This window comes from Neodiprion lecontei, chromosome 7 (genome assembly GCF_021901455.1).
Source record: "Neodiprion lecontei isolate iyNeoLeco1 chromosome 7, iyNeoLeco1.1, whole genome shotgun sequence".
NCBI lineage: Eukaryota > Metazoa > Arthropoda > Insecta > Hymenoptera > Diprionidae > Neodiprion > Neodiprion lecontei.
The window spans coordinates 4,562,000-4,576,719 of record NC_060266.1 but is presented as its reverse complement, the minus strand read 5'-3'; the positions used below and the strand labels follow the sequence as shown (position 1 = coordinate 4,576,719).

The following is a 14,720-nucleotide window of genomic DNA, read 5'->3' as shown; positions in this document are numbered from 1 at the left end:
TCAATCATTGTTGATTGTTAAAATTTCATGCTTGTATTATTGCAAGATTGTTTACACGTTCCATTCTTGTAAATGTTCAACGTGTAACGATCGACGTAATTTTCAGAAACGGAAAAAAACTCGTGAGAATTTTGAGAGGTTGGTTAGTCAAAAATCGACACCTACTCAATTTCTGCAAAATCACCCCTTGACATGCATTAATGGCAGATAAAAATAATAAATAAATAATACCTGTCGCTTAGTTTTTAGTCTGCTATAACGTATTACAAAATAAATCAAATCTGAGATATCCCTTCCTTGTGATTGCGAAATTTCAAAAAAGCTTGAAAATAAAACCCACCCTAATTTACACGTGAACCGCGATGCGAGCAGCAGCGTCATCACAATCGCGCAGATATATTCGTATCGTACGCGTAAAACGCAAGGCGAATCATGCCAGCCGGTCCACCAGGGGGTTGTTTCTGTCTTTCTGGGGGATGTTCAGTCGGCGCGTGACTCTCGCCGCGAGAGGACGTCACCGTTCTAAATCGATTCTTACCACGATCGTAACGTCGTTTTTTTTTTTTTGAAATCGAGGCCACGCACCGTTTTCAAATATTGAAATTCTCACCCTCGAAGCCGATCAAAATCCTCAAAATCAATTCTTCTTTTTTTTTTTTTTTCCTTGTATGTTTGCGCGCCTCTCCTTCCACTTTGCAAATTTAAAAAAGAACGATTATAATAGAAAATTCAGAGTAAACGAGAGGAAAAAAAAACATAAAAAAATCGAAAGAAAATCTTTTTGAAAAATCAACCCTCTCCCCCACCATGCATTTTTGAAAATACCTTAGGTTTTTTTTTGGTAACCTATCTCGTATCGTTCTCTCGACCGTTGAAAGATGAAGAAAAAATTAACGACAAATCGATGGGGTAAATTTATTTGCAATCGGGGGGTGAAATTTTGTAGGGCAGTGAATTTATGGTGTGATATACATACGTATACATATACATGTATATATATTATATGTATATTTAACTAACCGTTCGTAAAAATATATCTTCATACTCGGCGTGTTTACCACATCGATTTCCACCACTGTTACTACAATTCACTACCGAGTTTGAAAAGGGCTGAAAACATTACTCGTAGGTATAATGCACGATCCATCGTGGGGGTGACTGGAAGGAATTTATCGGGTAGAGTTTGGATCGCATTCCCGCATTCGGTGTGTACCGATAATAAAGACGGTATATATCACTGATACATAGAAGATGCTCCGAGCGTTCAGCAGATCGTAAGTAAATCACAGCTGCCAAGAGCAGCCGAAAAACACCCTCGGTTATTATCCCGCGCTTCGGTTCCGATCAAAATGTTTCTGCATGCAAGGGCGAAAGAGATAACGGCGAAAAAATCCTCGACAGACTTTCGGATCGCGGGACGACGTGAATAATTTTTGTAAGTATATTTGTATATATATATGTATATAATATACATATGAGGGTGAGCCAAAAAACTAATCTGTCGAAAAAAAAATTCTCCCGTTTGGAAAGATTTTTAGATCAATTTTAAAAGGTTTCGCTGGCGATTTGAAATTTCTCATTTAAATAACGCGCAAAAAAAAATTCTTTTTTTTCATTAAAAATGCTGTAACTATTGAAGCGTTTGCGATAAAAAAAAATTTCAAGGCATGCTCTTGTAGGGTATTATGTTTTTTGAAAAAAGGATTACCGAGTTGATTTTCTAGATTGAAAAATTCGGGTACTTGCGGACCGTGAAAGTCGAAGAAAAGCAGAAATATGCAGTATAGCGTTAATAGAAAATTATTTATGTTTGGTAGAAAAGTTTTTTACAATCCAAACTGAAACTTATTTCTCGATCATTTTTAACTTTTCGTTTCTTGCCGTCTAAATATGTCGTGGGAAACAAATTTCGTTTCTCTACAAAGTTATGGCAAAATTGGCAAAATTATTATTATAACGGTTTGGGTATTGTTCGTGTTATATAAAAATATATGGCACAAGTTACTGTTTAGGGTAATTGTAACTGTTAATATAGTAAATTTTCTGGTTATTGCAGAATTAAATTTGTTTTCGCAGTTTAGTTTATTAAATTTTTTCTTAGCCAAACAAGTTCGTTGACAAATGAAATTCCTTGTTTACTTTTTCGTCGAAATTGGTAGATAATATGTAGGTATGGTGGCAATTTTTTTGACTCTTTTAATTCAAGAATTTAATGTACAAAATTTACAGGTGCTTAAGTGAGTTTCATTGTTACGTATAACTATTGGACAATCTGACGTAATTATACGTTAGTCTTAAACCGGGCATAACTCTTCTGATTTATAAAATTTTCAAAATCGAATAACAGTTTACAATTACAAACGATCAATACGATCTTACGAAATATCTGATAAAAAGAAAGATCAAAAACGAATCCGATTATCGAAATACTTACAGGAAAATATCTTGACCGTGATTATAATGAAAAAAGAAAAAAAAACAAGAATAACGAGGCGTAGTAAATTTTCCAGTTACAGGCATAAAACTGACTTTCATTTTGTATCCATAAACAATATCTACCGATTGTGGAAAAACTTGACAATAATTAAGTATCGAATAATAAAGAAAAGTAGATATTTCGCTCTCTCGATTTACACACAGACCTTAAATTACATCCAATAATTATTATTATCTTTATCGAAAAAAAGAAACGATAATTTACGAGGCCGGCGGGCATTTGACTTACAAATATTGCAAATAACGACCGGGGATCGTAATATCTCATTCCGTTATATCGGGTTTTAAGCTCCCCCAAGTTACACTTTCGAAACCCTGACAACGCTTTTTGCTTCTCGTATAATAAACGACAAATGACAGTACGTTTCTATTGAACTGAAGCTTGCTCGACCGAAATTTTGGAGTCATTTTCTACACAGATTTTTTAACCGTGCACTGAGAAAAAAAAAAAAAGAAACGTCCTCGAAACGTGTGAAAAAAAGAAAATTACACAACATTCAAAGGCGCGTAATTTATTACGGAATATATTGCAGTTACTTAAAAATTAAACTGTAAATAACAGTTACAGAACTAACATTATATGTAAATTTGAATGATACTTGATGATCTTTTATTAAATATCTCTATTTTTTTTTTTTTTTTTACCGCAGGACAGAAAAGGAAAATTTTTTTGCTTACTCGGTCAATCGATTGTCATACGATGCGTAATAAATAAATTCATTAGAATGAAATTTGAGGTTGATTCGCCTCCGTATCGAAAATCGTATTACCAAAAGTATTTGGGATCAAGCATTCAGCCATAAAAGCTTACTACCCTCAATTTTTACATATATTTCGAGAAAATCCCATTTACGTTTTATAAAGAAGTGGATTCTCATATACGATTCAAGTATGATTGTCGGGCATCGTCCCCCGCAATATTCTCTGACTCTCTCATACATGATTTCATTTGGTAGGAAAAGTCGTGAAACGTATTTCCGTATATTATAAAATATCATCATTATACAGTCGGTGCAAAAATTTTGATTGTCGCTGTAAAAAAAAAAAAAAAAACAAAAAAAATACCGCCGTATTCGTAATACCGTTTACCCAAATCCTTTACACAACAGTTTTTTACAATATTATAATATAAAATTTAGAATATTTTAAAACTTGTATACGAACATACTGCTAAATATTTCAATTATACAGAAGCTCGACTGGAATTTCAAATTTTTGTGAAAATTAGTATGATGATTAATTCTAATTCGTATTCACATTTTTCCGTCTGTTGGTGGATTTTTTTTTTTATTTATTTATTTATTTTTTTTTTCTGTTTCATCGACGTTTCACGGATCATTTTTTTCATCCGTGAAATAAGATATTTTTCTAACGATTGAACTTTTACAGTAGTGAATGTATAGCGGAAAGCGTTTTAATACGATGAAAATTGAAGACGGTGATGCATCTCTGATATTGTAATAATGTTGTAGGCGAAATGGGTAAACTTTGCGCCCCATAACTTTGATAAATGAAGACACAGGAAACACCTTGGGACCTTGGCGCGATAAAGGATCGCGAATTTGACGTTATATCAATTTAGCGGTAACTGGCTGGTTTGTTTTCATAGAAAGTTGCACGCGATTGGTTCTAGGATTACAGAAATCGAGAGGCAAGTTTCTACATTCCGAACTACTTAATTGAACTTTCAGATCGTACATAAATTCTTTTTCTTTTTTGCCATTTTTACTTACCTTTCTTTTAGCAAAGAACGAAAAACGGCTGCAACGAGTCGGAAGTTCAGATTAGATTCGTCGATAAAAAGAAAAACTTCCTTATCACCGAGAGAAATTTCTTACAGTTATAGTGTTCCGAAACATTGTGATTTTCCCCATCACGAGCGGATAAATAAAGTTCTTTGTAGAAAATGAAAATTTGCGCCAGTCTTTATAAACGTATTCAGATAATCTAAAAGCGTTTTTTGCTGTCCTTTTTTTACAACTGTATCTCAACTATTGCGTATAAAAAAAAAAATTAATTTTCAAGCATTATTTCGTTGCTTAAAAAATTCAGTGAACCGAAAGAAAAATATGTTACGTAGCAATTATGATTGAAAGAAATACAATTTTGACAACTATAAATATAATTACAACAATTTCCAAACTTTTATTTCAATCGTCTTAATAGAATTCTAGTTTCTTTTAACTTTCTACCTTCGTGTCATATCAAATTTCTCTTCTCCCAAATTTTGGTCACATGAAAATTTATTCATGTTGTTTAGGTTGTAGATTATACCTCATACAGAAAGAGAGAGAGAGAGAGATGTGAATACAATAGAATTGAATTGATTCGCCAAGAGGCAAGGGTCCCTGGTGGCCAGAGATGCGGAGTCGGATTCAGATTGATTCGTTGTATTATATTCTTGAATACATACAAGTCCTGAAAGCATACGTGCACAGTTGCATAGATGTGTGAAAGATAAATGTGGAATTGTGAATTAAAAAAAAAAAAATAAAACTGTAGGGATCGACGAATATTAAGTAGTAAATATTTGGATATTTATCCACTGTAGAAAACAATTGTTTAAGAAATGTGTGAAACAATCTTGAACAATGTTGAAAGAATTTTATCAATGAAGAAAAATTTTTTATTTCGTTCTCACACTGAGAAAAATTTCATTTGTTACAGCAAAGATTGTGGTAAAAAAATGCAAATAGTTAAGGACTGAGCGGTAACCGGAACTAAAAATTTCTCTCGGTGCAATTTTTCTTTTTTTTTTTTTTTTGTCACACTGGAACGAAAGATTTATTAGAAATTTGTTTCCACCTGAATTAAGAAATTGACTATCATTTATTAAGATTCTTTTAAAACGTTGTCCGTTGAAAATATGTACAAAAGTGTTTAAACCTCGTGAGAAAGTAAAGAACGAATCAGACTTGATTCACTTTTTCAAACACTTTCGCGTCGAGATATCAGATGAAGTTTTACCTCCACGAGACAATTTTTGAATACCAATGAAACTCGCTTCGCTTTATCTACACCGACGCAACACGATTCCTTAATTGTTTCTCGATGCTGTAATTCAGCCCGAAGTGTGGCTGATTTTCTTTGTGGATATCCCGAGGGAGGTAAAAATAGAAATTAATTGGAAGATAGTGACAGAGGAAAGGCGTATCACGATACTTGGAAATTAAGTTAACCGAAGCGCGTGAGAAAACTACGAATCTCGATAGATTAGCTTCTCGGCTCCTCCTTTTTTCTATCGATGATAAATACGCGACGAGCATCCATAAAATGATATTTCAAATTTCAATTAGCGTTAAAGAAAAATTAAATTCAAGACCGTTACGCTGCTTTCTGGAATCGTTTGAAACTCCGTAGTAATCAAGCTGATTCGATGCCCTTTTATTATATCATTATTGAATCGATTTGATTAAACGTTAAAAATCTGTACAGTTGTCGGTAATAATTAATCACTGTTTAAAGTTTATATAGTCTTCGATGTATTTGAGTGCATAGTTTAAAACGGGTCACTCTGTGTATTTGCCTCGATTTGAAAATATCGCAGATAATTTTCTGCCCTAAAAAATTACAAAACCTTCACTTAAAATAAGCTAATCTAATTTCGCAATATATACGAGTAGATATCTATATATCCACGTATGCGTTATATATATATATATATGTTTTTTTCCCACCACTCGATAATCGCGTTCGAGGGTTTTAATTACCCCCCCCCCCCCCATATACGTTGGGCAAAAAGTAAAAATTTTTGTTTTTTTTTTTAGTAATTTATTTTTCTTTTCAAACGATTTTCTCTGTATCCACGCGCTGCAAGCTCGACTTATTTAAGTTATACCAGTTAGAAAAATGTGCGCGTTGGCTACTTGGGGAAAATAAATTCAATTAATGCTACCTGTGTGTGTGTGTGAAATTCTTTTCGCTCTCAAGCCACCACACCGCGTACAAGTTTCAGCCATGTGCGGGAGGATTTAAAAAAAGGCCGTATATTTTTTTTTTTAGCTCTTCCTGTTTTTTTTTTTTTTTACCTGAAACAGTCTGTAGATTTGTACATTATACACGCAATATATATGTATTACATGCATATACATTTATGCTAATCACATTCTTTTTATCGATAGCTTGATACTGCGAAACTTTTTCGTAGCTTTTTCAATTTTTTTTTTTTTTTTTTTTTTTTATTTTTCAAATTCTCTTCGCTTCTTACACTCGCTCCGTCTAGGGAAAATTTAATACAGTTTTTAACGATAATCTAGCACCACTCTCGCAAGTATTAATTTTCTTCACCTTCTCGCGCTCTTAATTCTCTCTCTCTCTCTCTCTCTATGCCGTGCCGTGCATGAATGCGCGCCTGCTTGATGTGTAAGCTCTTTGCCATCTCAGAATCGTTGGAAAAAAAAAAAAAGAAATTTTAGTAGGTAACCTAAACCAACCCTTTGAGTCACACAGAGTTATTGTGCGCCGAGTCTGATTTTATAACAAGATAATATTCCAGGGTTTTTTTTTTTTGGACGCTTATTACGAATCTTAAATTGGATTTTGAAAATTTAAGACGGTGGAGTCAATATGGCGGACAAAAATTTCTAATTTGATCGAATACGGTCTAAAAATTCTATGCAAGGGATTTCAGGGCCGCTGATGGGATTCACGATACTAAATTTTTTAAATCTGATTGCAGATTCGTAATCAGCGATCCCAAAAGTTTCTGGACAGACTTTTTTATCCGGATTCGATGGAATTTGAAATTTTTGTCCGCCATATCGGATCTGCCATCTCGAATTTTTTAAATCCAATTTCAGATGCGTAATCAGCGATCCCAAAAAACTTATAATTCATGTACAACATGTATATAACTTTCTCGGAAATGAAATATTTCTTGAAATTTTACAATTTTTTTCAATCAACTTGTTTCTAACAATAATAATGTACATTATATCGCAATAATGACTCTTGAATATTGAAAACGCCTTAGTATACTGTCAGAAATAGGAAAAATCCGCAAAGAAACATGATGAAAAGTTTTCTAAATACACAAAAAAAATTGATATAAAGTTCTAGTAGCTTGAAGATGAGTTCGTTTAAATACATCGTCTGGTGTTGAAAGCTAAACAAAAAAAAAAACTCATACTTGGCAATTTTCTGTTGTTATTGTCTATAAACATCGACAAAATTCTTTTCTCAGATTAGTCCAATCGTTTGTTTCTAAAAATTCATCTTCTATATTCGTGACGTACGAATTTCGCGACGATGAATCGTTATTTATTTTTATTTTTTTGTTTCGTATTCAGTTCCTGCAGACGGAAAAAGAGAAACAAAAAAAAAAAAATACGGTCAGCTTTTTTATATCCTCATCCGAGTGGAAGATTTGCAATCTGAAATCCGTATGTGAAATATTGTACAAACCGGAGAGATATGTATCGTAATTACCCATATTTCTCATTTTTCCCGTTTCACTGTGTCCTCATTTTATTCCTTTTTTTTTTTTTGGTCCTGCGCCACTTGAATGCAAACGCACAGAGAGATAGATAGAAAGAAAGAAAGAAAGAAATTAAACCTGCATTAGCATAGTTTGCGATAAAACTTCGATTCAAACTGGTCGTCGAAGATAAAAGTGAGAAAAAAAAAAAATAGAAATTCCAATCGAACTATTCTTATCTTTAATTTCTTTCAGATTAATCGAAATTCGATGATTATATTTATCATATAATTTGTATCTGTTCCTATAATTTTTATAAAAAATTTCCATTCGAAAATATCGTTACGTGTTTTTTGAATTTGAAATATTAATAAACATCTCCGAAATCCCAAAATAATCGCAGCATCGAGCGCCAGTTATCTCTCTCACCCATTATTTTTACAACATGCAATCGTAAAGCAGGAGCTTAAGTTCTTTATGGCTCCCTTATCCTTGCAGAAGCAATGTGTTCAGTAATATTGTAGACGTTACGTGTATTATGGGGCGTATGGAAGACCGTCGGAACACTCGTCCGTGCATATGTATAAAAATGTGATGGAAACGTAGCCGAAAACAAGCAACTCGGAATAAAGGTTCAAGCCAGAATGATTCGAACCCGAAACGAAAATCTTCATAGCAGCTGGTATACGAAAATTTTTGGCACAAATGAAAAATGAGAATTGTTCAGTACAACAAAAAAAAAAAAAAAACACACACACACACAATTTCTCTCTGAAATTATTCGTAAAAAAAATGTTGAAGTTTTCTCTGGAATTTAAAATTTTATTTATCTTATATATATATTTTTTTTTTATTCTTTTTTTTTAATCTACGATCAACCAAAAATTCTTGAAAGAAATCTGAGCAATTTAACGAACAAGTTATGTATAGAAAGAATCTTGGGAATATTTCTGAAAAATTTCACTGAGTTCTGGAAATTTGGAATTATTAGGATATACGTGAAAATTGCAGAAGACGTAAATAATTGAGAGAAATATATTCACCGGGGTTGTCTGCGTTATTTATTTATGTATTCTGGTAGCTTTATTCCGGTGGTTCATAAGCCCGAATCTCGAGTTTCTCTGACTCTTTTTTGCAAAAGGGATCTTCTTTTTCCATATGTAGTAAAGATGAAACGAGGTAGGTTACATTATAATATACCTCGTGTAAAAAAAAAATTTCAAAGAGGTTGCTTGGTTGGAAGTCAATGCATTTTGTTCATTTTATCACGATACAGTCGTACGTTTTTTAGCTACCAAGTTTATATATTCGAAGGATGTGAAAAAATTTCTTTAAAAATATGAAAGCAGAAAATACTGAAGTCATACGTAAAAGTTGACGATGTCGCTCTGATTTGTTTCGAATCATTTGAACACAAGAAAAAAAAATGGTTAGCATAGATTTTTAATTTCATATTTTATATAAAAAATAATTTCACAACTTGCGAATAAAGACATTTGATAACACAATGAACAACCGTGAGAATATAACCATTTGGGGTGAACAATAATTTGCAATTTGACCCGTAATCCCCTGGGTTTTCACCATGTGCAGTGTTTCGACAGTATAATTGAACCGATTTCATTGCGTGCTCACGTAATCTCGTCCACGTGTTTCATTATCCATTGTGTGACTCTCGACGGCTTTCCCTTCGCGTGAATCATTCAAAACGTTGTTTTTTCTTTTCTTTTTTTTTGTTCTTTTTTCTTTCCCTCAAGTATATTCCACTCTTATTCCCACCTGGTTGTAAAGAATACGAATATTATTTATTACCAAGCATTCAAGTAAAGCACGTGATAATACCATGATAATTTTACGTATAACGTGGAAGGTAATTTTTTCGCTTTCGTAAATTCCTTTTCGCAAATAACGCAGTATGTTTAGTTGCCTGCCGCTAAGGGGACCAAATATCGGTAAAACAGACGTACCGAATTATCGGCAAGTAGCTCTTTTAAAGTTCACGCGAGTCAGATTGAACTACTCGTGTTGCCAAGTTGTATGAATTTGGTCAAGCAGTTATTTCATTTTTTTGTAAACTATGCTGAAGCGTTCAGTGATTTCATTCCGGAGTCACGATAAAGTTGTTGTACGACTTGACTTGACCCAAGTGATCCTGACTCGGTAGTTCTGTTTTACCGATATTTATTCCGCTCAGAAATAGGCAACCCAACATACCGCGGTGTTTACCTGGAAACACCCTGTAGAGCGAAGAAATTTCGTTTCGAAACTAATAACTTTTCGACCCGAAAATACCACCGAGTGAAAAGTTTACGGAAGTCGGGAAAATCCGTCCCTTCGAACGATAAATACATGATACTTTCATTCTTTTATATTCCTTCGACACGGGGAGGATTAACTCATTCTTCTTGAGATCAATATCGTAGCTGTGAAAAGGCATTGAAAGTCTGTATATATTGAGTCTCATATATCAGTCTGCCAGTAAGGCGAGAGAGAAATAGAAACAGATAGAGATAAAGAGAAAGAAAAAAGAAAATAAATGAATAAATAAACCGAACGACGCTTGAAGCACAAAAATAAAAATTATCTCCTCGTCGTGACGATGGTATAAATTTTGGAAATTCACATGTGTGAGTAATAATAATCGAGTGGAGTGTTCTTGCATCCTATCTCCAAATCCCAACGGAGTTGTCGCGGCTACGCAAACAAAGAAAACAAAGCGTGTTGTGTAGAACGAGTCTGAGGAGAGGGAGAGAGAGAGAGAGAAAGAGAAAGAGAGAGAGAGCTGTGTCTTGTTGGTTCATTTGTAGAAAACATGGGGAGGGGAATTAGGTGTGAAAAAGTCCTTTCCACGTCTCATTAACAGGAATGCGAAATTGTTGCGAGTCGGTTGGAAAGCGCAGAATATTCGGAGTTTCGTGTTATCTCGTATCCAATTCGTCGTCTGCCTCGGCTACGGGGAGAAAGAATCGAGCGGAATTCTGGAGGGGGGAGAAGGAGGGCTTTTGCCACTTGAGAATATAACAGATCTGATGCTGTCAGGCCAAACCACCGGCAGGAAAATGGTGAAAACAGCATTTTCACCCTCAATTAGAAAACGAGTCTCCTTCTTCGCTCAGACGTGAATTACAATATTTATATATATATATATATATATATATATATATATACATTATATGTTTAATATATATATATATTATGTACAATTTTATTCTCCAAAGCTCTGTTCGGTTTAACAAGATTTGACTTTTCTCATTCATACTGCTTAAAAGACATTCATCATCTCACGAAATTAAAACCGAATCAGCTGAATATCGTGATTTCGGTGGAAATTTATTATATCCTTATTCGTAAAGAATCTGCTTCGACTTATACCACGAGGAATCATCTATCTGGGAAATAAAAAGATACCACGAAATAGTAAGCGTCATATCAGATCACGCCAAATTGTGTTTCTCATCAGATTTCTAATATATATCTAATACGACGATAATAACTCTTATCGTAGCTACAATATGTGATACGTCAACCCTTCCGCTTCAAACCGGGGTCGAAATAAGCTCACACCATCTGAGATCTAAAATAATCTGATTTTATTCAAGATACGCAATGAAATATTGTGAAAAATCGAAATTTGAACCCTTTCCGTTCGTTTGCTTATTTAATGTGGAAAGAAAAAAGGGCGAGTTTACTCGGTCGGTAAGGGTAGGAGTACTAAAAAACCTTAACCCGAAAATACCTTCAATAGAATGAAATGAGTATCTATCACAGAGGACAGGACTCGAAAGAATGAGCGATTCATTCGAGTCTGAAAACAATCATTTCACGTGAGAGATTTGTTCGAGTGAATATCGAATCGTCGATAATTCAACAGCCGGGCGTCTATATATACAAGTACAGAAATTTTGCGGCGGTATTAATTCGGGGTTCGCGTGAACTTCGCACGGTTAACTACAGGTCGTAACAGATCGTACAGAGCCAAATGAGCTTTGGCGGTAGGGTAACAAATACGGGTTCAGCTCCAGAGCCTCGTAACAACGTCGGAGTTTCCCCGAATCCGAGATAAGCGGTTATACGATCGGGCTGCATGTATAAAAAAAATTCGTTGAGCCTCGTATTTGCCGATGTTACGAGTACATGGGCTGCAGGATACATAGACGTAATTTGTACTCGACCATGATACCGTATATCTCCATACCGGGAGAATCTCGTGAAACTTGAAAATCAACCGCGCATGCGCGAGTTTTATCGGCTCTTCGTTCCAGGCTGGCCAACCCGAGTTTTCAGCTGTCAAACTGTTTCTGCCGGCGATGCAGTTGATACGAATTTTCGAGGTTAGAATCTCAAATAATTGAGGTAGCGACTCGGAAAGGTTTGGGAAGCGTTTGTTGTCGGGTCGGAAAGTTGATTCTTCAAAGAACGGTCGGAATTCAATGCTTATGCTCTTTGGAAATTAAAACGTACACATTTTTCGTACGTTGGCCGGCCTGCGTCGCGGACAAGAATATCGCTGCGGGAAGATTTCGCCGACCAATGAGATTTAATTATTTGACGCATGCGCGGTTGATTTTCAAGTTTCCAGAGATTTTCCCGGTATAGGCGTACGGGTGTTACACCTACACATATAGCCTGAATCTTTTTTGCCGAACCAATTCGAAACGGTATAATATAGGTTAAAAAAAAAAATACTATACCTCCAATAAATATAAAGGAGACTGCCATTTCCGAGAGTGACTATTTGTTTAGATAAAATTTGTTGACTCAAGACACGTCGGGCAGCTTCTCAGACGCTGCCTGTGCCAGCCCCCTTTTAAAAGAGAACCACCTATTTCTTAGGCTTCAAACTCAACGTCTCGCGCATACCAAGAGGTTATGCTTCCAACTTCGATGGTTCGCCATCTGGACCTTTGTATATTCATCGTACGCACAAGGCTTACGGTTATTGTTCTTGAGGTGTAGATACTGACCGTGTTTTCTCAAAATGTATAGGAAAAGTTTACGTAATCAGGGTTTGAGCAGAGGGTTAACTGCGAACACGGGGATAACCTCCATGCGGCTGATTCTGATCAAATATTGAGAAATTATGTTTGCGAAAGAGAAGTGACTTTAACCTGATTTTATTTGATTCTCAGGTTGTGTTGTCCTTCATTTCGCATTTGGATCGTGGGAACTCCAAAGAATTTCCGATACGATGTAGAGTCAACAGTGATGAACTGCTACTGCTTTTGGAGCTATTTCAACCATGCCAACTTCTTTGTAATCACAAGTTTGAGAGTCGGTCCAAGAAAATGTCACACTTGATGTATCGGATTATCAATCATCTCGCAAATACAAGACTGGATCAATGTATAGCCATTACATCGTTAAGGATCAGTCGCGTTGATAATCCGAGGCTATAAGAACATTATTGAACATTGCTACGAGGTGGGATTTTCTTTGCCTGCAGCTGGCTAACATCCGACGTATCAATCGGAGCTTTTTACCCGTATCCAGTCGGGCGGGAAGGAGTTCTCAGGGGTCGCGGGAATAGCCAACCATAAGAAGGGATGATGGACCGTTCGGCGTTATTCGAAGGCGAAGAAAGCGATTTTTCTATTCGGCTTAAACGCGTCGGGGGAAAAGAGTCCTTACTTCTGCACTCGCTAATAATCGTGCCCAATTAAGGGTGGTGGTACAGCTTTGGCGGTCCAAAATCATGCCTATTTGTAGGAGTGTTTTTTTTTTTTTTTTTTTCAAACGAATACACTTGGAACAATTTGCGTTTCAAGAATGTTTTGAAATTTTTTCATTGAAATTAATAAGAAAATGGTTCCTCGGTCAATTTTTATCCGATCTACTTGAAATTTTGACACAATCTTTGAAACTTGTTTATCGATTCCAGCTCGGGCACTGAGAGAAATTTTTTGTTTAATTAGCAATGCTGCTGGATGAGTAGGTGCGTTATAATTTAGTGCGGAAATTGCGAACGTATCTTTCAAATTGCAGTGCTAACAATATTGCAACACAGGCTTATACGATGCAGCTGTTAATGCTTCCGTTCAAAATGACTGATCAAAGTGTGGTTTTACATCCATTCATACCCGGGTCCTCGGGTGAAACATTCCTACCGAACCCTGCGGTTGCAATAACGAAGGGAAACCGGCAGCCTCGAGAGAACAAGTAGCAAATACCGACGCACCCATGTTAGGACCTCCAATTTCACATATTAAAATCGCTCAGTACTCGAGCCGAGTTGCCCGAAACGGATCGAATTTCAGCTCGAGATCCGGGCAACAAGGCTGCTTCCAAAAGTTTCGAAATTGGACCGTTCTAATTTGATTCTGAATCCTTTCGATCCTTGGCCTGATGGGGTCCAAACTCGTTACATTGGATTCTCCTCTTTTTTGCATTAAGAATGAATGAGATGTAACGTCTGAATCAAGAGTTGGGATATTAAGAAAAAATTGGGTAAAAGAAATCTCGAGCAGTCAAGAGTCGAAATTTAGCGCCTACTTTAATCTACGGCTTTAAGATAGTTGAGTGAATTCTACTTCCATGCAATATTAGACCCCAAGTTTGACGCTAAAAACGTCGAAAATTTCCATATTCACCGAATTTAGGCTCAAAGTAGGGTCTGTTTAGAACCTCCTATAATCCTGCAGAGGTAGTGCTGTTCAATGTAATCACAAGTTTTTGAACTTTGCATTCATATTAACTTGAAGCTACTCTCGTTAAAAGGTTTTTTTTTTATTCGTAAGAACGTTGAATAGATACAGTCGAACTGCTTTGCTTGATTTTCAAATGTTATTGAAAATTGTCAAAATTCTGTCCA

The 14,720-nt window shown here is 35.5% G+C and overlaps 1 protein-coding gene across 1 annotated transcript in view; it reads left to right on the top strand.

Annotated features, from left to right (window-relative positions):
- Nucleotides 1-1,035: 1,035 nt before the first annotated feature.
- LOC107219735 (tyramine/octopamine receptor-like) overlaps nucleotides 1,036-14,720 on the top strand; it is a 36,695-nt gene continuing 23,010 nt past the window's right edge. Inside the window, exon 1 of the mRNA XM_046745339.1 lies at nucleotides 1,036-1,435. The gene's annotated coding sequence lies outside the window, so the exon portion shown is untranslated. The remainder of the gene's footprint in view (nucleotides 1,436-14,720) is intronic.